Source organism: Poecilia reticulata, chromosome 7 (assembly GCF_904066995.2).
Source record: "Poecilia reticulata chromosome 7, P_reticulata-male-v2, whole genome shotgun sequence".
Taxonomy (NCBI): Eukaryota; Metazoa; Chordata; class Actinopteri; order Cyprinodontiformes; family Poeciliidae; genus Poecilia; species Poecilia reticulata.
Window position 1 is genome coordinate 256,398 of NC_088836.1, and position 23,332 is coordinate 279,729.

The window sequence follows — 23,332 nt, forward strand, 5'->3', positions numbered from 1 at the left end:
ATGGAGATGAGATCATCTGTCCAAGCAGTCAGCCAATGAGACGGGCACAGCAACAAAGCTAGCCAATGCAAACGCACCAAAAGGTGGATAAACCCTTTATAAGGTGGGTGCAACAGAGGAATCTTTGGTTGGATCCTTCATGCAGCTTCGAGCCAAGACGGAGATGGACAAAGAACTCTGCAGCTGAAGAAGAGCCAGGGCCACAGAACCGAAGACTGTTCTGCACATGGGGACCAACCCGTTAGCCCCGCAACATGTGGCTTCAAATCGCACTTCTCTCAACAGCTGGGTTTAGACCCCCAAAGACAAAGACCAAGGCAAAGATGAAGATAAAGACAAAGAACAAAGGCAAAGAGGAAGAACTGGTGTGTTCCTTCCGTGGGACCAGGAAGATCGTGAGACGAGGAGAAGGGAGCTACAGAGCTGCAAGACAAGAAGCTGAGGACCGCTACGCGCATGAGGAAGTCACCCTGAGGCCCGAGACCTGCTGCTCTAAGTCAGTACTCTTCCTGTACTGGGAACCTCCTGCTGCTGCAACACCTTCTTCATCATCAGGCCAGTTCTGGGGTTCAAAATGCCAAACTCTGTCCGTCTCTCTCAAAGTTTCCCTTTTTTAGTTCTCAGTGTCAGCATTAGGGAAAGATAGGCTAGATTATTGATTTTACTTATTTGATTATTTCTGCTAGTGAATTAAGCTGTACTGACCCTTGCAAAATTGCCTTACTAATAAAATAATTAGCATTTAAGAAAATCTAAAAGATGTTGTGGACATTCAATTAATGAGTCACCTTAAAGTTCTTTGATGGTCATAAAATAGCTATGAAGTTTGATTCTGGGAGGAAAAAGTAGAAATGTTTTATAGGTTGCTTTTAGCCAAAACTAAAATAATGACCTTGGGACTTAAATCTAAGTCACTAAATTTAATCTAGCCGTTAACAAGTGCCGTTATTTTAGGAGAGGAGCTACCGTTAACAGGAGTGGTTGTAGGGGTTATGTCGCTGTGAGGGCTACTCAGCGGATTGCCCCTCAACTGTAAAAGGTCATAACTTCTGGATCGAAGGTAGTCAGAGCTAGACGAGTCCTTTCCGACCCCAGTTTAAACAGATAATTCTCCACAAACTATCGCTAGGGTAAGACCCGAGTTTCTGGGGATTTTCCGGACCTGTTGGACAGAGAACTGGGCCGTAGTGAGTCCAAAGAGTTGTGAGGAGTGGGCGGGACTTACTATTGGGTAGTAACAGACACTGCTTAAACCGCTACTCCGTGCTGAAACAGAAACGATACTTCAACGTTTTCCGTCATCACCAAAAACAGTTCTGTAATCTGGAACGTTCGCTATGTTGAGCTCCAGTTAGCCGCCTTATCTCACTGTGCGAGAGGCAATTGCATCATGCGTCACGGGCAAAAGGTCAAAGGTAACAAGGTGTCCGGAGGGCTTATTATGTTGTACAAAAAAAAAAACCCAACATAAAACAAATAATTTTAGTACGTTATTATGTGTCAGAAGAGGGCTTAGAAAATAATAATTTTTTAAAAATGACCAAAAGGGCACTTGGGAGCAAGTGCCCTTTTCTGCCCGTGCCTGTATAAGAATGAAAGAAAACTTACTAACAAAATGCCTCAGACTTGCAGCCCATAGGCAGTTCTATACACAGGCTAACAGAAGTGGCTCTTTGGCTCACTTACATATTAAATGATAAAATATTGCCCTGTTTTTTGTTTTGTTGTTTTTTAATTGCCCTGTAGGTAGCAACTTATTCCCATATATGTACATTTATTATTTTTGATACTTTAATTAAAGATGAGTTGTACAAGTTTATGTTATTTGGGGCACGGGGGGAGTGAGCGCCGATGACATGTTTGCACACACCTCAGAAAGTATGTAGTTGCCTCCCTGGTGGTGGGAGTGGGGGGCAGGCAAACGGACAAACGTAAGATGGGGGTGGAGGGGAGGAAGTAGACCAGGGAACAGACAAATGTAAGTCCAGGGACCGGTACACCAGGGGACGAAAGTAAGAACGGGGGGTAGCAATACGGGATATTTACGGCACCTTCATTCATCACACTCAGAAACTCATCTATCAGCCATGGACCACAACAATGCGCTTTGCCACACGTTTGTTCAGATTGGGATGATATGAAATTTATTGTGCGGTTCGTCCGTAAAGCTACACTTACACTGTAAGCATCAACTGCTCAGCCGCCCGCCGTGTTCAGTCTATCCGCTCACCTGTATAAATACTCCCGCAGCGCTCTTCCTGCCATTCGCTTTGAACCCGCAGCACCCGAAGGAGAAAGGCTGCCAAACTCCAGGCATCACTCCTATTACTTAAAGGATGATTATTGGTCCCCCAAAAACGATGAAAACCCGGGCATTATCATCAATCAATCAAATCCCCATGGGCCGAACTTCAAGATAGGACGTTATGCCGCTAACACTTAGCTTTTGTCAACAACTGAGAGGCGGAAGTCAGAGCTCTGTGCACCGCAACTAATGTTTCGGCCGGAACATGGTGCGCTAAATAATAAAATATAAATTAACGAAACTTTGAGGTAGGTTAATTTTCCTCGAGGAATTTTTAATAATCGAGGTACTCGAATCACTCGAGGAATCGATTCAGCCATAATTTGAAGCTGCTGGTGCCTCTGGAACCTCAAGGTGGGGGATCCTCCAGCGGCTTGCGGTACATTAACCTACTATTTGGCCACCCCTAACACAAGCTGAAACGGTCGCAGTGGGCCCAGCGGTACATAAAGATTAATTTTCAAACAGACTTGTTCACTGATGACTGCTGTGCAACCCTGGATGATCCAGATGGGCACAGTAGTGGATTGGTGGCCACCATATCCCATCCACCACCATATCCCAGGAGCCATCACCTCCTTGCTGACGGCTGTGAAGTCAGCAAGGAGGTGGTGGAGTCATTTTGTGGGCCGAAATCATGGGGAGAGCGCTGGTCGGCCCCTTCAGAGTCCCCGAAGTTGTGAAAATGATCTCTGCAAAGTATATGGACTTTCTGACTGATCACTTTCTTTCATGGTTCAAAAAGAAGAGCCGTACCTTCAGTAGCAAAATCATATTCATGCATGACAATGCATGCTGCAAGGAATACCACTGTCATTGGCTGCTATGGGCATAAAAGGGGAGAAACTCCGGTCGCCATCCTCCTCTGACCTCAATCCTATTGAGAACCTTTGGAGTATCCTCAAGCAGAAGATCTGAGGGTGAGATGCAGTTCATATCAAAACAACAGTTCTGGAAAGGTATTCTGACGTCCTGCAAAGAAATTCAAGCAGAAACTATCCACAAACTCACAAGTTCAATGGATGCAAGAATTGTGCAGGTGATATCAAAGAAGGGGTCCTATGTTAACATGAAACTCGGTCTGTTTAGATGTTTTATATTGAAATAGCTTTTGATTTTAGTACCTGTGACTAGGCCTGTCACAATAAAGAATAAACCAATTAATCGCACGATAAATGAAAATTATCAACCTCATTTTAATTTATCGGCTTTATTGTTTATTCCTGCCTTTTTCTCATTCCATTGATGACACTGAATGAAAAAAGGCTCAACTCCGGTGCTCTCCACTGACCCTCCCCTCCGTATTTCCGTATCTCATCAGAATTGTCGGCTGATCGTCTGCCCATTTTCAAAACCTGAGATACACTAGCCAACAAAAAATCATAATGGGTTCGATCGGCTTCGATGTGGTGTCCAGCAACACAGCAAGAGCAACACACCCACACACGAACCGATTTCTCTCACCCACATTCAGATTTCAGACAGAAAATCCCGTAAAAACCCACTATATCAGACCTGAACGAACACGGCTGAACGAATAGCCTCATCATCATAACCTATTTATATCATGTTAACGATGAACAGCTGAAAAGTTACCAGGTACAGGGTTTCCCCAGTGTATTGTAGGCCTGGCGGCCTGCCATCCTTTACTAGCATACTAGCATATGTTTTTAGGAAAATAATAATTTTTAAAAATTATTTTTTTTCTTTCTTTTTTAAGCCGGATTGCAAGCATCTCTGTTGCTCTGAGCGCTTCACTGGCGGAGCAGATTTATTCCTAAAAGAAATGTTTATAGAAGATAGGTTTATAGTTTATGCATTTAAAGCCGGACTAATCACACTACTGGCGCCTCTGCTCGTTGCCTCACGCCCTGCAGTAGCTGGATTAAGGTTACCTCAGGGCGGATCCCGCGCGCCTCCTTTCACTCACTCTGGACACAGGCTGACCTCAGTGGCGCAAAAAGTGGGTATGCAGGGTATGCAACGCATAGGGGCGCAGCACCAGAGGGGGCGCCAAAACCTCGTCTGGAGGGGGCGGCGCGCCGATGACGTTTTCCCGTACACTTTTGGCGCGCCTTACCCTCCTTTCACCTCGCGCACGTAGCGAGTTTTACCCTTCACCTATCGTCGCCTCTGGGGGGGGGGGGCAGGGCTGAGTGAGCGTCGCTCCTTCACCCTGACATTCCTTCCCTCGGTCGGGGAGGGGGAGGGAGGGGCGCCGATCTATGTTTTCGCATCCACCTGAATAATGTGTTGCGCCACTGGCTGACCTGTATGGATATTTACATCAACCCCCCTGTAAGGAATTATGATTCCTTTCAGAGTTTTTGATCAAGGTAGGACTTTAAACACCACTCGGGTTAGCTCTGGTTGCGCAGCTGTACGTGAACTGCAGGAATAACTTGTGCTTTCAGAGGTGCGTTGAGTGAGCAGTGAGAATAATTTATATTTGTGAACAAAGAAGTTTGTGCGGCTTTTCCATCTCAACACGGTGCCCAGCACCCGGTGTTACGTCGATCCGCGTTTCCCCATCAGATACGGTTCCCCCTGCGTCGTCTTGGCGCTCCGCATCGCCCAGGCGACAAAATACGTGCATGCTCGTTATGAGCACTGAGAAAGCACGCACTTGTTCAGCGCTCTTATCTGGAGAACTATGGACACCGTGAAAGCTCAAACAACCTGTATCGGCAAAGTTGTCACACTTTCTTCGCGTTTTTTGAGTGAAACTAATAATAATAATTATATATATATATATATATATATATATTGTCGAGAAAAGTCGAGCTCATCCCACTTCCCCATGCTGGAGATTTTAGTTTAATAATAACAATGAATAAAGTTATCTTTAAAAATAATTACACAGGCGACATCAAGACCCAACAGCAGAGTCAGACTGTAATAAAATTAATCTGGTTGTGTGTATTGTTATTGTGTCCTGCAAACTTTGCTTAGATTCTACTTTTTTCTATTTAATCATAAAAAAATAATAGTCAGGCAGAAATAGTCATGAAACAGGAAGAGCAGGTTTCCTGAAGAAAGAGGAAGTTGTCATGGTGGATGTAATATTTCGAACCCACATGCGAGAACACGACCAGAAGAGACGATAATGAATACAATAATGATTTATTGAAGTCAGGGGAAGGATGGTGAATACTGGAATGAAGAACCAGGTCGTCTACTGTCGATGAGAGAACAGAGTTAGAGGCTGCGTAGGAAAGGGATCCGGAGGTAAACAGAGAGGGCTTACTTGAGCTGGGTGGATATGTGGCGTGAACTAGAAAACGTTGGAGAGCGGACAGGGATGGCGGAGTAGGTTCCGGTCTTGTACAATCCTTTCTCCGGTGAAGTTCGGACGCGGGTCTCCTGACCCGGAAGGCTCCGAAGGTGATGTTACTTTCCTTTTCTCCGGTGAGGTTCGGACGTGGGTCTCCTAACCCGGAACACTCCGAAGGGGATTTCGCCGAAGAAGGATCCACGACAGGGAGAAGACGAGCACACGAGGGGTGGCGTCAAAACCGGCAACACCGGTAGCGTCGGGGGAAGACACAGGAGGCAGGTGATCCACAACGGGGAGACAGACTCACACAGACTCGGGGTAACTGGTCTCGGGGAACAACGGGAAGACAGCTGGATTTCTGACGAGGGAAACAACAAAGTTAGCAACAACGAAGATCGCAGAGGGCCTTTCTCTGGAGCATTTAGTACCGAGGTGAGCAAACACTCAGGCGATGAGACGGAGTGGCGCTGCTGCTTATATCCAGGGCAGGAGCCTTCTCAACGAGCTGCAGGTGTGTGCCCGGGTTGAACTCTGCCGCTTCCCAGGGGTGGCACATAGGTGACCTCTGGTGGATGTCCAAGGAATAGCGGCTCGGAGACCAGTAAATAATAACTAAAGGAAATGAACTAAGGCACAAACAAGGGGAACAAACACAGACCCTGACAGAAGTAAGCTTCCAGCCTGCATGTATATAAAAATAGTTCAGACTAATCCTTATTTTAAGCATTAAAGGTTTAAAGAATAAAATCTAAACATTTTGAGTAATTGGATAAAACCCAGAGTAAAATACTTAAATTAATAACTTCTAATTTATAATTTAATTTATAATTATAATTTAACCAATAATTAATATTGGTTTAACCAATGGTTGATATTGGTTTGATTATAAAAATATTTGAACTTACTCTTACACTTGTGGAAGTACTTACAGGTGAAACAAGTAACTGTAACTTGGTATCAAATAATTAGAATAATGGATTATTCTTGAGGTTTTTTCAGAAATGCCTGTAATAACTCACATTATGATTATAATAAGAGTAACTAATAAGTCATGGTTATTATAATATTACAAATGAATGCTACACCAGAGAAACTAAAAGGTTATAAATGTGATTTTGACATTGAACTTGAAATGGTGTAAAATGTGTAACTGTAATTAAAGGTCACTGATGTGTTGGAGGTAGATGGTAGGTGAAACGTCAGGGGGAAAGAGGAACTGATGGGAGAGCGGAGGTAACCAAGGCCTTATTGCTAAAATTTAACTTTCCTAAGAAAATGTTGGGCAGGCAAAAGACGTAAGAGGACTGTTGAGCAACTCGGGGGACATTAGAACAGAGATCAGGTCATAATGTCTCCAAGACGGGGATGGATATGAGATCCTCTGTCCAAGCAGTCAGCCAATGAGACAGGCACAGCAACAAAGCTAGCCAATGCAAGTGCACCAAAAGGGTGGATAAACCCTTTATAAGGTGGGTGCAAAAGAGGAATCTTTGGTTGGATCCTTCATGCAGCTTCGAGCCAAGATGGAGATGGACAAAGAACTCTGCAGCTGAAGAAGAGCCGGGGCCACAGAGCCGAAGGCTGTCCTGCAACATGTGGCTTCAAATCGCACTTCTCTCATCAGCTGAGTTCAGACCCCAAAGACAAACACCAAGGCAAGGATGAAGATAAAGACAAAGGCAAAGAAGAAGAACTGGTGTGTTCCTTCCATGAGACCTGCTCGGTCATCTACATCTCAATGGACCAGAAAGATTGTGAGACGAGGAGAAAGGAGCTACAGAGCTGCAAGACAAGTAGCTGAGGACCGCTACACACATGAGGAAGTTACCCTGAGGCCCGAGACCTGCTGCTCTAAGTCAGTACTCTTCCTGTACTGGGAACCTCCTGCTGCTGCAACACCTTCTTCATCATCAGGCCAGTTCTGGGGTTCAAGATGCCAAACTCAGTCCGTCTCTCTCAAAGTTTCCATTCTTTAGTTCGTAGTGTCAGCATTATGGAAAGATAGACTAGATTATTGATTTTACTTATTTGATTATTTCTGCTACTGAATTAAGCTGTACTGACCCTTGCAAAATTGCCTTACTAATAAAATAATTAGCATTAAGAAAATCTAAAAGAGGTTGTGGACATTCAATTAATGAGTCACCTTAAAGTTCTTTGATGGTTGTAAATTAGCTATGAAGTTTGATTCTGGGAGGAAAAAGTGAAAAATGTTTTATAGGTTTCTTTTAGCCAAAACTAAAACAACACCCTTGGGACTCGCACGAGTCACTAAAACCAACCTGGTTCAGTAACAAGTGCAAGTTGTAATAAAGAGAAAGAGCGACCGTTAACAGGAGTGCTCTGTGAAACTAGTTGGTTGCAGGCTGCTCAATCTGGCTAATTCACAGGGTGAAGAAGGTGGGACATCTGGAGGGGGAGGTCGTCAGAAACCAGGCTAGTCTTTCTCGATGCCAGCTTAAACAGAGTTTACTTCAGTTCTGGACAGGGTAAATCCCAGGAGATTTAGGAAACTCAATTCCCCCGTTAGACGGAGAGCTGGTAGCACATCTCCCTCCTCTGAGAAGGGGAAGTAGAGAGAGAAAGAGAGAGAGAAGGGCTGGGGGGAGGCAACAACAGCATATATGTATAGATATCGTTTCCCCCACTGTAAAACAGGAGGGACGGTATGTGATGGGTGATTTATGTACATCAGATACCATTAAAATAGCATTAAAATACATTGCCCTGTTTGTAATTCATATAGCACTATCTATCTATCTTATAATAATTATTATATATTTGTTATTATTATTAATATTATTATTAGTTTCACGCAAAAACAGAGAAGGACCTCGCTGCAGCAAACAGAAAGGGGCGGGAGGACCACTGTCAGTCTCTTACCTTATTTGAAAATGGGGCCATTGCACTCCGGAAGTGAAGGGGGCACTATTTCCTATATTACCCGCGGTCTCCCGTTTTAATTTTCTTTTGAAATCTGTGATATAGCTTCATCTTTAGGAAGGAGTTTCTCTCTCAGCATATATTTCAACTTCTCTCTTTTATTTACTTCAGCACAGCTTTTAACAATTTCTGTTGCTTTCTGTGTACTTCTAAATCTTCTCCTTTTTCGCATCTTTTCGGGCCTACTACTGCCTCTAGTGGGGTGGGGGTGGTAGCACAGCTAATATAATACATTACTAAATCAGAATACCAAAGCCTTATTTATTTATTATTAATTCTGGCATTACTGGAACCAGAAAAGATAAAGTCCCTCACAAAACACCATACCTTTTAATTTTCTTAAGGAAGTAGAGCTAATTAAATGACATAAACAAGACCTGAAAGTGGTTCCAGTTTCATTTGTTGGCCAACCTGTTGAAACTATGGCAATTTTAAATACCTTGGATCATTCCTGGACAGTCAGCTCAATTTTGCTGAAAACACTGGCTACACTTTTAAGAAACGTCACTCTATCTTTTAAGAAGACCCAGTGATCTTGGGGTGACCTAACAAGTGCAACTCGTGCAAAACCTCTAGTTAGTGGTAACATTGGCTAACATTACCTCTAGTTAAGTAATGTTAACATTTTAACAATGAATTAAAATGTTAAAACTTAAAAATTTAACTTAAGTTTTAAGTCATCTCAAGTTTTAACTGTTGAGGACTTTAAATTTTCATCTCCTCAGCTGGGGCTGCACAATGGCGCAGTTGGTAGAGCTGTTGCCTTGCAGCAAGAAGGTTCTGGGTTCGATTCCCGGCCTGGGGTCTTTCTGCATGGAGTTTGCATGTTCTCCCTGTGCATGCGTGGGTTTTCTCCGGGTACTCCGGTTTCCTCCCACAGTCCAAAAACATGACTGTCAGGTTAATTGGCCTCTCCAAATTGCCCCTAGGTGTGAGTGTGTGTGTGCATGGTTGTGTGTCCTGTGTGTCTCTGTGTTGCCCTGCGACAGACTGGCGATCTGTCCAGGGTGTACCCCGCCTCTCGCCCGAAACGTTGGCTGGAGATGGGCACCAGCACCCCTCCTGACCCCACTGAGGGAAAAAGGGTGCAAGAAAATGGATGGATGGATCTCCTCAGCTGGTTTGGTCACATGAGCTGCTGACTAAGACAATCTTTTAAGAATACTTGGAATAGCAGGAAAAAGTAGGTAAATAGTAGTGAAACCAAAAACAACTCTGTCTAAACTGTTTAGAGCATCCATCCTCTTTATTTTGTCAGTTTGAGCTCATGAAGACGTTACTGTGTTCCTCTGGTAAATATAGAACATCTATTAGAAGTCATTCTTTGACAGTGCAATAATTATTCTTAGCCAAAATAAATGATAACATTTACCTGTAGCATGCTAAGTGTTTTACTTGATGCACAAATTGTTGATATTGTGATTCTAGTAATGACTTATTTTATTGTTTTAGAGTCAAAGAAAAGTTTCCACCTTGGAAGATTAAATAATTTAATCATATTTTTTCCTATATATAGGACTTTACCAACAAAACAAAAATGTGGACTATTGCTTGTTTAACAACCCTGGTTATTCGTCTGTGAACCTAATTAATTTGTTGGTTATTGACTTTTACTCAATGAAATTTCTTATGTATACATTGCTGTTGATAATGTTGTTTTTCATGTCTTATTTCTTTTCTTCCTCCTATAGGTGATGGAGATATATAGATATTATTTATAATGTATAAAGGTGTTGTTTATGTCACCTAATTAGCTCTACAGAAAATGGAGAAATGAAGAAAAATGTGGTATTTTAGAAGATAATTTATCTTTCACGTTGCCAGTAATGGCGAAATTAATAGTAAAAAATAAAGATTTTGTGGTATTCTCGTTTAGTGACATAATTATATTAGTTGTGCTACCACCCCCACGCCACTAGAATCAGTAGCAGGCCCGAAAAGATGCAACTAAGAAGCAGATTTAGAAGTACATAGAAAGCTACAGAATTTGTTAAAAGCTGTGAGCTGCGCTGAAGTAAATAAAAAATAGAAGTTGAAATACATGCTGAGAGTGAAACTCCTTCCTACAGATGAAGCTATATTACAGATTTCAAAAGAAAATTTAAACGGGAGAACGCGGATAATATAGAAAATAGCGCCCCCTTCACTTCCGGAGTGCAATGGTCCCATTTCCAAATGAGGTAAGACTGACAGTGGTCCGTCCCCGCCCCTTTCTGTTTGCTGCAGCGAGGTGTACTTGGATAAGCGCACTGAACAAGCGCGTGCTTGCTACGCGTATTTTGCCGCCTGGGCGTTGCGGAGCAGCAAGAAGACGCAGGGGGAACAATATCTGATGGGGAAACGCGGATCGACTTAACACCGGCTCTGCCTCCGCTGATAAAGTTTATCTATGTGTTCCCGGTTGGCCGGTGTATTAGTTAACGAACTAGCTCTAACCTGATCATGCAGGTTCAGCCTAGTGAGGAGCTTTTGCGCTCTCCTGTCTGTAACGCATCATGCTGATTTTATATTATTGTACTATTAATTTTAGTATTATTTTTCCGGTTACACAACTGTATCACTTAGTCAGACAGAGTTAATGTGCGTGGCCGTGCGGAGATCTGAGAAACTTGTCCCATAAACTCGACCAACCAGAATAGTTTCTGTGACACTTATTAAAAACTCAACAGAAACAAAATGAAAGAGCTACATTAGCAGCATTGGATTAAATCTCCCGTTTGTTGCGCATCTCTGCATAGTGCAGCAGATTACCTCATCATGCAGGGCCGGTCCAAGGCTGTATGGGGCCTGGAGCAGATTTTGATTTAGGGGCCACTTTTGTTACTAAAAACATCAGCACCTCTAACAGATGTGTGGAATTTAATCTGCGAGAGGGGGAGTAGTTTAATTAGCCAACCTAAAAAGCAATCAATTATAATTGCAGATTATAATTATAATAACAAATTGTATTTGTGAACAAACAGAGCTCAAACTAAAAGAGTAAACTTATAGCATCAGATTGTAGCTATGATAACAAAACAATCTAACTATGAATATTGTTCTTTGAACTTTTACAAAGTAAACTTGCCAGCTCCTTAAAATCTTATATTTAAATGTTAAACTATTTAAAATCTTTTAATTTATGTATGCTAAAATTGAATCAAATTTAGCAGCATTGATCATCTAATAAACTGAAAAGGAACAACAACAAAAAACATCAGCAGCATCAACTCTTACATCCTCCAATAAAACATTCCATGCGTTCTAGAATATCAGTTTTCAGGTTTTCCTCTTTAATTAGGCCAGTCCAGCCGCACTGACAAAATACTTTGATCAGATTTAATAGGCAATCCCATTAAACACTGCTGCTCACCGCTCCAGTACAACTGGAACCAGACTGGGACCTTGTGTGTGAAATGCTCTGCTTTTCCTCAGGGAATTTGCCATAAAATTATGACAGGCCGCAGTGAATGAAGTATGACACCGACTCCATTTCCATATTAAAACAATCTCCCTTTAAAGAATGTGGGCTGCTAAGGATGAAAGTGATGTTTTACTATGTTTTACAGCAAGGAGCGATGTTGCAAAATAGGATTTTGTCTCGAAACTTATTAAAAATGTGCCCTCTTTTAGACCATGAGCTGTTAATTATTCATTTCAGTAAACTTAGTATGGCATTACTCCTCATTATGACACAGCTACGGAGCGGAGCCCCGCTGCGTCAGCCCGGCCCGGACATCATGGCATTGATTCTAAACTGGTTTCTAATCAGGCTCCAATCACAACTGCCACACAATATGAGGCATATAGTGATTCTCTTCACTGCATCTCCGCTGAAAAAAAGAGTGCCGCCAATGAAGCAACGCTTTAGATAGCATGACAATCACATTACCATGCACAGCATCAGATATGAGCTCAGCAAATATTTTATGCACTCTTTAAAGCACGGAGGGAAGCATTTTAAATGTTCACGGTGCAGGTAATCAGTCTAAATTAATCTGTGATTATCAAATGGTAAAACGTGATCGGGGGGGGCAGTGGTGTTAAATACTGCCCTCCATTTCACACTTTTGCAAACTCTGATGTTGCAACGAATGAATATTATAATCATGGAGTAATTGAGTAATTTTTTATTTATTTTTTTAGCTGGATTGCTTTTATGTGGAATTGTTAACAAAAACCAGCAAGGTAATTATTTAACCATGATAAATGGTTATAAAAGTTTTTTTAATCTGATAAATTGATTAATCATCCAAATATGATAAATTACTAAAATAATTGTTAGTTGCAGCCCTAATGTTTAATTCATACACTAGAATGAGTTATAGTCTTTGATGTCTTTACATGGTTCCACCTTTCAAATATTATATTTCTCACAAAATAAATAATTATTAAAATAAATATTGTTTATCAGTTAGGAAACACAGTTTATCCCATAAATCACAACTGGCGTCAACAGATGGACAACATTCAGCAGTCTCAGTGCTGTTGCTGCGACCTATTCAAATCATGAAGCACTTTGTCTTCATGGCTACAGCAGAAAATTAACAGCACTTCTCTCAGTTGCTTTCAGACATGAAGCTTCAATTAAAGTGAAAGCAGCAGCTTCTCCTCTCTGGCAGTAGAAATGACAGTGATGCCTCCAGGTGATGTCAGGAAAAAAAGTTGTTTGCAGCTGATAAAAACTCTGCTCATTACCTGAACAGCATTTGGGACATGCTGCTAAAAAAAAGTTTTGTCTTATTTCAAGTGAACGGAGAATACTTGCACTAGAAACCAGATCTAAAAAATACTTGATAAGATTTTGTTTTTGCAGTGAAACATTCTCTATCAGACCTGATAAAGGAAAACAAATTGGAAGTCCCTGTTTACATCTAATCAAATTAACTTTTTCTTTTAAGTGATGAACGGACAATGTTCAGCTGATGGTCTGAAATCTGTAGATCTTCAGCTGAATAGAGAATACACATATTTCCTCATAGATTCAAGGAAATTTAATTTTAAGAGACTTTTTATTCCAGTAACACCAGGACATGGCAGTAAAATTCTTTGCTTGTTTAAATATTTTATTTGATCATTTCTTATGCAACTGAATCTTAAGACATTGAGATGCTGATCCAAGTGTTGGGTATATTCTAATATTTATACCATTTTTTCAGCCTTGGAGTACTGTACTGTAAAGTACCGCTTTACACTTCATATTAAAGACAGTGAAAAGAAACCAGTTCTATGAATGTAAATCCATTTAGTTCATACAGACTAAACTCCTACTGCTGCTTTAGTTCTAACTTCAGCATTAAAGACTTAACTTTTCCTTTTTTATATGCTCTAATCTCACAGCTCTGCCTGTTATTAGCGACACAGGATGACAGGGAACAGGAACCTCACCCACTCAACATATGCTTGTCAAGCAGCTGCAGCCAAACGTATCACATTACCGTAGTACCACTTGACGTGTGCGGCACAGCAGGTATGGTGTAACAGGACGCCAGGTGAGCCTGACAGATGTTTGACTGACCCGGTGCTACATGCTTCCTGACGTCCACCGTGATCCTAATGCAGCTCTGAAAATCCAGCAGGAGAGGAGAAAACAGCTTAATGTTGTGAGCTCGGCTTTTTTTTAAAGGAATCCTTTTTTAAAGGGGCAGTGTTATGTATTTTATGTTACCTTCAGTTGTTATAAAACTTCTCTATGAATCAAATATTTATTTGATATTATATTTATAATTGAGAATATGCAAATCTCCAGGGTTTGTTGGATGGCAAACAACCAGGGACGGACGGACCGTTTTTTATACCATACCATTTTATTTATACCATACGCTACAAAATGACAATAAAAGAGTTAACCAAGGTAAAAAAAATTATAAAAACTCTTAAAATATCAGTAATATCTTAATATCAATGCTTTCAGCTCATTTTAATAATCTGCTCAACCATCTCCATAAATCCTCTAATGTACTCTAGCAGTAATGCAAAAACACTAAATTAAGTATTTTTGTCTAGTTTAGTGTCAGTATCTTAGAACATTTGCAAAAAGACTAACGGACGAATGGACGGGCAGGCGGGGGGATGGATGGATGGATGGATACTGTCTACCAAACAGGTCACCATCTGCATGTTTGACTTCGTTTGACCTTTGTTTGGCCTTGCAGCTGCTCCGTCCCACCTCCAGCTGGAGCAGCCAGAGCAGGCTCCTGGATGGAACAGAGGACTTCCATACAGGAGTGGTAAGTTATACATAATCTTCTCGTTTTTATGCATGTTTGCATCCAGTCAGGTAGCATCATCCTCCGCCTTAAAAAGCTCTGCATATTCCATTCAGCTCTGCGTTCAGCTTTGATGATCCCTGAAGCTGCTTCAAGCACCATCATTACACATCACAAGCATCCAGTGGGGCTGCAGAGAAAGAGGAGCAAGCAACACAACACTGCTGATAACGGAGATGTGCTCTGGTTGCCCCAAATGTTGGTTCTCCAGCTAGCTGCAACACTGGGAACAACAGAGGGATACTTGGACTGCTTCCTTTCTGTGTGGCAAAAACCCAGCGTGATGAATAGTTTAACTTTTCAGGACTTCTAGGTCCTTCTGGTTTAGTTATGCTTGTGAAGTTTATAGGCAACACTTATGTGACATTGCCAAGGGCATCTTTTAAATAGAAAACATCCCCAGGGAACTTCCGGGTGGAATGCGTGAGGACTACTGCTGCATTTGTGCTTTTTATACCTTCTTGGAACCCCATCTCCTTTGTAAAGATTAAAGTATTTTGTTTTCTTGTTGTTCATATTTCTTGCAAACTTACTTCGTCATGTCCAATTCAAAGGAAAATCCTCTGAAAGAGAAAAAGATGCACCGCCAGCTACTGCTAGCACAACAATCGCGGACATTAGCTCGCTCCTTAGTAGTCATAAAGTCTGCGGAGTTCAAGTTGTCTTTTGAGTCTCTGAACTCCACACCGGACAGTATCAACGCTGCTATGACAGATCACGGTCAGCGTATTTGCTCTTTGGAAGATAATGCTGCTTCTGATGCGTGTTTGCTGGAGGTGGAGAAGGTGTGTGCTAATCTTCAAAAAGAAAATGAGATGCTGAGAGCTAAAGTGGTGGATCTGGAGGGGCGCAGCAGGCGCCAAAACATTCGCATTGTCAGCTTATGTTAAGAAAATATATTTAAAATAAGCTAATTTTAAAATTTAACATGACTTGATTGAAATAGCCTAATTATAGTTTTAAAATTCTAACTTATTTTAGCCTATTGATCTTTATTTTACTTGTAGTTAAAGCAGATTGTTCGCCAAGATCTCTGTTCTGTCCTTTGTCTGTCTGGAAACAATCAGTAGGAAGTTCTAGCTTTTCACACTGATCTGTGAAAGCCATAATTCAGAGAGTCTGCTTCCACTTTATTTAACAAAAGGTGTTTGATCTTGTGAACAAATTGCAGGGACTTTTCTAAAGAGCCAGAGATGCCTTCCAGTTGGTCAACTAGAAATACGCCTTATTTGAATACATTAAAGAGGTAAACACACCTACAGGTATAAAAGTTTGTGCACAAGGGAAACAATTCAGAAAAAAGCTGATTTATTTTACTTCTGCACCAGCTCTTTCTCCAAGGACGTCCTTGATATTTCTTTGTCTTCTTGTCTCAGGTAACAATGTTTGTATCTGTGTTTTCTCCAGTTTCCTGTTCTATCTTATACGTTCTTCTGATTGTATTAAATTCTGTAATTCTGTGACGTCAACACGCATTGTTGTGTTTTTGTCCCCACACGTGGCCACGCGAGAGAACCTGGGATCAACAGGAAGAATCAGAGCCAGATTTTTTGCTAAATTTAATTGTTTAAAAAATTCTTCCTTAACACTTACAGATCGAGCGCACCGCACCCTCGCCCCCAAACCCGCCCCGCGATCCCGTCCTCACCCTGTCATCCTGCGCTTCCATAGATTCCAAGAGAAAGACTTGATTATCAGTGAAGCCTGCAAGAGGGGTGCACTGTCTTATCAGGGGCATAGGATCCACTTCTATGATGACTACAGCCAAGAGGTTGTGAAACAGCGCGGCGAATACAGTGGTGTCATGACTGAACTGTACAAGCGGGGATACAAGCGGATACAAGCGTTGTTATTTCCTGCGAAGTTGCGCATCTCACTCCCGAACGGAGAAAAGAAGTGGTTCCTGTCGGCCACAGTTGCGGCTACATTCGTCCAGGATTTGGGTCAGGATTAAAAAATAAAAATAAAAATCTGCGTAACATTCTTTGTTGCCTTGGAAATCTAACATTGGTTTCTTTTCTTTTTTCAATTGCGTTTAATTATTTCCCTAATTCAGTGTGGCTTGTTAGGCCCATTTGTTAGTGAATAATATTGTATTTACGTTACATATACACAGCTTGATCACCATAGCTATAAGGAGTGGGGGGTATCTGTTTTTCCATATTGCGGTTTCAAGGAGTTGGTATTTAAGTAAAAGGAAGTATTAAAATATGCTGATAGGTTTATTAGAGTTCTGGTGCCTGCCTTTTGCGGCACCATTTTTTCCCCATTTTTATTTTTATTGTTTTTCCTTTCCTCTTTTTATATGTGTGTTTTGCGGGTCTTCCTTATCTGCATGTATTGGTGCTACTCATTACATATGTGATACAGTTAATAGCTCACTGTCATTTTCATATCTATCACACCTATGGTATTATGCCAAGTAATGACGCCTCATTGGCACCAGGGGATTCTTTAAGATTTGTCAGTTGGAATGTAAAAGGGCTGAACTCTCCTATAAAGCGTAAAAAAGTATTTCATCATCTAAAACACTTAAACACAAGAATTTCTTTCTTACAGGAAACACATTTAAAGCTGTCAGACCAGTTCAAGCTTCGTTGTGGGTGGGTTGGCCAGGTGCATCATTCATCATTTAATAGCAAGGCACGTGGGGTTGCTATTTTAATACATAAATCTGTTCCCCTCTCTGTGACCAAAGTCATATCCGACCCTAACGGCCGTTATATTATTGTCCTGGGAAGAATTAGTAGTAGCAATTTGGCATTAGTAAACATATATGGTCCAAACTGGGATGATGAGGACTTTTTCAAAAACATTTTCTTCTCACTTCCTGATCTAAATAATAGCCAGCTCATTCTTGGGGGTGACTTTAACTGCTGCCTTGACCCTTTGCTTGACCGTTCCTCAAGCAAGTCATATTCAGTCTCTAAGTCTTCCAAAGTTTTACATACATTTATGCAGCAATATGCAGTTTACTTCAACCCTAACACCAGAAAATTTTCCTTTTTCTCCCCAGTGCATTCTACTTTCTCTAGAATTGACCTCTTTCTCCTGGATAACAAACTGCTCTCCTCAGTTAGGTCATGTTGCTATAATCCCATCGTAATCTCAGACCATTCTCCTGTCATCTTGGATCTCTCTCTCCCGGGCAGAACTGCTTCTCGGCTTCCGTGGCGTTTTAATTCAGTTTTACTCAATGATTTTGTTTTAGTCAAAACTATGAATGACCATTTGGACTTGTTTGTCTCCTCTAATGTTACTCCAGATGTATCTTCAGCGACAGTTTGGGAGACATGTAAAGCATATTTACAGGGGGAGATAATAGCTTACTCAGCATATCTTAGAAAAACAACCACACAAAAAAGTCTTATCCTATCTAGTGCTATATCTGACCTGCAAACAAAATGTGCAGAGTCCCCTGCTCCTGACCTTATAAAAAGTTTGTTGATAAAAAAAGGCTGAATTTGACACTCTAGCCTCTGATGCACTATTATTAAAAACCTGTTATAGTTATTATGAGTTTGGTGACAAGCCCAGCAAAATTCTTGCTCATCAGATTCAGCAGAGAGCTTCAAACCAGCACATTGTTGAAATTAACATATCCAATGGGATTTCTATTAATCCACAAACTATCAACAATCAGTTTAGAGACTTCTATTCCACTTTATACACTTCAGAGTGTTCACCCGATCAAGCTCATTATGAACGTTTCTTTGATAGTTTTACTATCCCTACAATTGATCCAGAAACAGCCTCTGATTTAGACAAGCCCTTTATGCTCGCTGAGGTCAAGAGTGCTATATTATCAATGCAGAGTGGAAAATGCCCTGGACCTGATGGCTTTCCATCAGAATTCTATAAGGTCTTTTCAGACAAACTATCTCCCTTTCTGCTTAATGTGCTTAAAGAAGCATATGAATTTGGTGTTCTCCCTCTCACAATGTGACAAGCTACTATCTCCCTTATCCTAAAGAAAGATAAAATCCACAAGTCTGCAACAACTACCGGCCAATTTTATTGCTCTGTACAGATGTCAAGATTTTGGCAAAGATGTTGGCAAAACGTCTGGAGGTATTCATGACCAAGATCATCAACCCTGACCAGACAGGCTTTATTAAAAACAGACACTCCTTTCATAATATTAGGCGGTTGCTAAATATAATATATTCACCTACATCAGCTGATACCCCAGAAGTGATTATCAATGGATGCCGAAAAAGCTTTTGATCGAGTAGAGTGGTCCTATTTGTTTTACACCTTACGACGTTTTGGTTTTGGCTGTTCCTTTATTTCCTGGATCAAACTGTTATATATATATATATAACTGTTAGCCAGTGTTCGCACAAATAATGACCATTCAGAATATATTCACCTAGTCTGTGGAAGGGGTGGGGTATATTCACCTACCCTAACCCTAACTGTGAGGGCTGTCCACTCTCCCCTCTGGTTTGCAATTGCTATAGAGTCTTTAGCTGCAGCCCTTAGATCCAGTCCCATGCACGGCATCACAAAAGGTGGTCTAGACCAGGGGTGGGCAACTCCAGGCCTCGAGGGCCGGTCTCCTGCAAATTTTAGACGTGTCTCAACTTCAACACACCTGAGTCAAATAATGAGGTCGTTAGCAGAACTCTGGAGAACTTGACTGCACTTAGGAGGTGATTCAGCTATTGGATTCAAGTAGGTAGGACCAGGGAAACATCTAAGACAGTGGTTCTTAACCTGGGTTCGATCGAACCCCGGGGGTTGATGAGTCAGTCTCAGGGGTTCGGCGGAGCCTCTGCCGCTGAGTTAAAGACACACTTGTGTAAAGTCGTGATGACACACTAGACCTTTATAATTACAGGCCTGGTTAAGTCCCTCCCCTAATAAATTATAAAAAATAACCCAGAAATAAAAATACACCAAGCACAAGGCATAAGTTTATATTTTTAATTTATGTTGAAAAATATGTACATACATGCATATAACACACATCTACAAATAAAGAAACCACACATATTTATAAAAAACACATCTATAAATAAAGAAACCACACATAAAATAACATCTATAAATAAATAAAACTTCAGTTAAAAAAAAAAAAAAAAGATTACAGCACAAAATGCATGTCTACTTCTGGGCCGTGTGGCGGCGGCTTTCTTTCTGAGCATGATCCAACATACAAACGCTTATGACGCAACATGCTGTATTTAGGGTTAGCTTCAAGTCTCTCTTGTAGTTTGGAGCAGAGGTTGCCGAGCTCCTGGCTGCGGAAACTTGGTGGTCTCACAATCCAGCCCGATACACCCTCGAAGACGCCATCCTCTTCATCAGACATGAGGTCAATGGTGACACCTTCCCAAAAGGAAATCTCCTCTGCTGCCAGGACGCTCTCCCTCGCCTCCAGCAGCTGTTGACACAGAACAGACATTAAGTCATAAAGAATCTTTATGAAAACATATTGTTGAAACTATACTGACATTTTAAGTGTCTTGGTTTAGAAACAGGTGTAATCCATTTGTCATTAAAAACTATGGCTATGTGGTAAAGTATCAACTCCTGAATATCATGTAAATAAACATATTTAACAAAACATTGATAAAAGTACTTAAGTGATTTGTCATTAACCATTGAGGCTACATTAAAATTATTGCACACCATCTTGTCCCAAAATGTTACAGCTTCTTAAGAAAATTTAATGTTATTTTTCTTTTCATTGCTGATTGCATTCATACACACATATATACAAACATGCATGCAAAACTGATGCATTTGATGCAATTGTGACATCTCTAGATTAGTAATAAATCTCACCTGCTTCTTTCTTTAGCTACATCTGGATGACTGACAGTAGGTCCTGGATGCAGCTGGAAAACATTTTTGTGCATCGTCAATACATAGCATAATTACATTATGTACATAAACAATGTTGAAGCATGAAATAACATTCTAAAATGGTAGATACTCACACACAGTTGCATCTCTGTCCTCATCACGGACATCAGAACGTTCCAGAAGAGTCTGATTGACATAAATGTGACTCTCATTCTGTGGAGTCTGTGGAAATAAATGTAAAATTAAAAAAATATTGTAGCAAATATATCGCTTTCTCAAAAATACGTAAGTAAATAAGTTTAAATTATTCTCAACCAATCATTATACATTATACAGTCATAACTTACTGAATTTCTCTTCTTCCTGGTGGACTCCGTAAGAGCTCCTCAGCACCGTGGTCTGAGGTCTGGCTGGTACGGCTTGGCCATTTTTCAGGTCTGTAAAAATCAAAGAAGATGCGAGTATTTTTAAGAGTTCAGAACATCACATGTAATAGAGATTACAATACAAAATCTCACCCTACACTTGTTTCGGCATTAAGAAAACGACAGACCGCTTTCTGTAAGAAACAAACAAAGCAACTGGTCTCGCTCCACGTGTTATTTATAAAAGCTTTCTTACCGTGAGTTCGGTCTTGTTGGACCGCCGCGGTGTCATTTGTTGTTTTCCGCCGGATCATTGCTTAATATCAAAACGATACTGAAAAGGTAACTCCGTGAAATAGGACTTTTTCCACCATTTCACACAACGCACGGGTATTTTCGTTCATGTTGGGTGTAGCAGTTAGCACTCGTTACCACCAGTGCAAATCTTCCTCTGGAGTTTAATGGCGGTTGCTTGACCGACTATGAAAGCGCATTACTGCCACCAACTGGACTGGAGTGTTAAATGAAAGTTGACAGAAAAAAATACATTTTAAAAGTTATTTTTTCAAAAGTTACGTGACAGTATATTTTATTTTTATTATAATTAATTGCTAAAATGTTTTTAAATGTATAGATGTTTATTTACTCAATTCTACTTTGAGCTGTCTCCTTTTCAGTTTATACAGAACATGATTCATAATCCGTGAGTTATATTTAATGCTTAACTAACAAAACTTAAAAAAAAAAAAAAAAAAGAATACAAATGTTTATACTCTATCAGAAGGTATCACAAACTTTCAACCATTTTGTTCTTCAATTTAAACTTGAGAGTTAAGCAACTGAATACTGAAAAATCTGTAGTTTTCTCAAGTCCTGTATTGTGATGTGGAATAACCACTACCACTCCAATATAGCATGACTCTGGGTCTTTAAAGCAATCAGTGAACATTAACTTTAGTTTGAATATTATTCACAAAAATACTTTATGTACAATCTACCACTCTGGAACATGGTTTTTATTATTATTTTTGATTAAGTTGTGCAATTCATCCTGCTCCTATCTGAAGATTTATCACAAGATAAATCTTCAGATAGGAGGAATGTCAAAGTAAGATCACGTTTCACAAAAGTCTATTGTATGTAATCATGCATATTCTTCTTTTATATCATCAATTCAACCAAAACTAAGTTTTTCAGTGCTCCAAACACACATCTAATATATATTTTAATGGATAAGATAGATTGTTTTCTCCAAACATGCTTCTTTCTGGTGAACAGAAATTAAAAAGCATTAGCTACAAAATGAATAAGACTCAAAAGGCGGTGCTCAACAGTTGATTTGCATTTGCATGGCACTCAGCAACGTCATTTAAATACGAAAACCTCTGCTAGGCACAAGGGGAGGGGGGTGATAGGGAAACACAGACACACAGCGTTTTTGACCATTTTTGGCTGTGCTCGACTCTGACTAAAGGCTCTTGTCGAAAGCCCTCAATCTCCATGCGCACGGCAGAACAAGGTGTCAATTGCTGACGAAAATCCCATTTTTCGTCCTGTGTAAGTACCTGGGAATCCATGTAACTAAGAATTAATCACAACTTTTTAAAGTTAATTCTACTCCCTTACTTGACCAGCTGACTCAGTCCATGCTGCCACTTTCTTTAGCAGGCAGGATCAGCTGTATCAAGATGAATGTTTTGCCGAAATTCTTGTACCTCTTCCAGTGTTTACCAGTATTTATCCCCCAAAAAATTTTTAGGACACTGGATGCTTCAGTTTTTCAGTTCATATAGAACAGAAAACCTCCTAGAATACGAAAGAGTATCCTACAGAAACGTAAGGAAATGGGAGGGCTTGCCACACCAAATTTCTTATGCTATTATTTGTCTGTTAATATTCGTACAATGTTATGTTGGTGCAATGCAAACTGCGAGACTCCCAAATGGTTACCAATAGAAGAGGCCTCATGTAGTTCTGCTTCCTTGTACTCTCTTTTCTGCCTTCCCCCTGCAACATCTCCTATAACTTACACTAACAATATAATTGTTAAGAACTGCCCTAGAATATGGGCTCAGATTATGCAACATTTTGGGATCCAGAGAATACCTCTTTTATCACCACTAAACTCTAATCCTCTATTTCCACCTTCACTCATTGATAAAACTTTTTCAGTGTGGAAAAGCCATGGGCTTTTTTCTGTGAAATATTTATACTTAGATGGTACTTGTGCCTCATTTGCTCAATCATCTTCACATTTTAACTTACCAGCTGTCCACTTTTTTAGATTTCTACAAGTTAGAGACTTTATTTGTCATAATTTCCCAGGTTTTCCAATAATTCCTGCCCCCAATATGGTTGATCAACTCCTAGAAATTAGTCC

General features: G+C 40.6%; 1 protein-coding gene and 1 long non-coding RNA gene across 6 annotated transcripts in view; both read right to left on the reverse strand.

Annotated features, from left to right (window-relative positions):
* Positions 1 to 23,332, reverse strand: part of tafa5l (TAFA chemokine like family member 5, like) — a 201,153-nt gene that overhangs the window by 166,120 nt on the left and 11,701 nt on the right. The window lies entirely within an intron of this gene.
* Positions 18,561 to 21,529, reverse strand: LOC145552130 (uncharacterized). Of its 2 annotated transcripts, XR_014088068.1 has the most exons (5): positions 21,209 to 21,529; positions 20,935 to 21,024; positions 20,722 to 20,809; positions 20,567 to 20,619; positions 18,562 to 20,162 (listed from the first exon to the last, which is right to left on the reverse strand). It is a non-coding gene; the product is annotated as an uncharacterized LOC145552130 (long non-coding RNA). The 2 variants fall into 2 exon arrangements; XR_014088067.1 differs by having other exon boundaries at positions 18,561 to 20,162; positions 20,935 to 21,525.